Consider the following 433-nt stretch of genomic DNA (forward strand, 5'->3'; position numbering starts at 1 on the left):
ATGAAGACCTCTCCTCCAACTGTCTGATTTTTCACATGCAAAAATGGAATAGTCCATCTGGAGAGAGAGAGAGATACAGGGGGGGTGGAGCGGAACATGTTGTGACATAGACTGTCCGCAAGATCTCCCAGCGAAGCTAGTGATGATAAAAGAGTTAGAGGTGAATGGAGGAATAGACTGAGCAAGGGGGGAGTGAACACAATACTGCACGGGAGGTGAGTCACATGAAAATCCCCAGATAAATGGTCCTCACCTCCCCCCTGGCCCTTGCTTGTTGGTTGAGGTTCCCCAGCCTCTCCACACTAGGTCATGCATCGGAGTAGGGCATCTCAGAAGCTGCAGCTGCTGCAGACTCAAACACAGAGGGGTTTTGTTTAGAGCGCTGAGCGGCCCCCCCCTGTCTCGTTGGTACTGATGTCAAAACAGGGCATTT

The sequence above is a fragment of the Notolepis coatsorum genome (genome assembly GCF_963971535.1).
Source record: "Notolepis coatsorum genome assembly, chromosome: 17".
NCBI classification, from domain to species: domain Eukaryota; kingdom Metazoa; phylum Chordata; class Actinopteri; order Aulopiformes; family Paralepididae; genus Notolepis; species Notolepis coatsorum.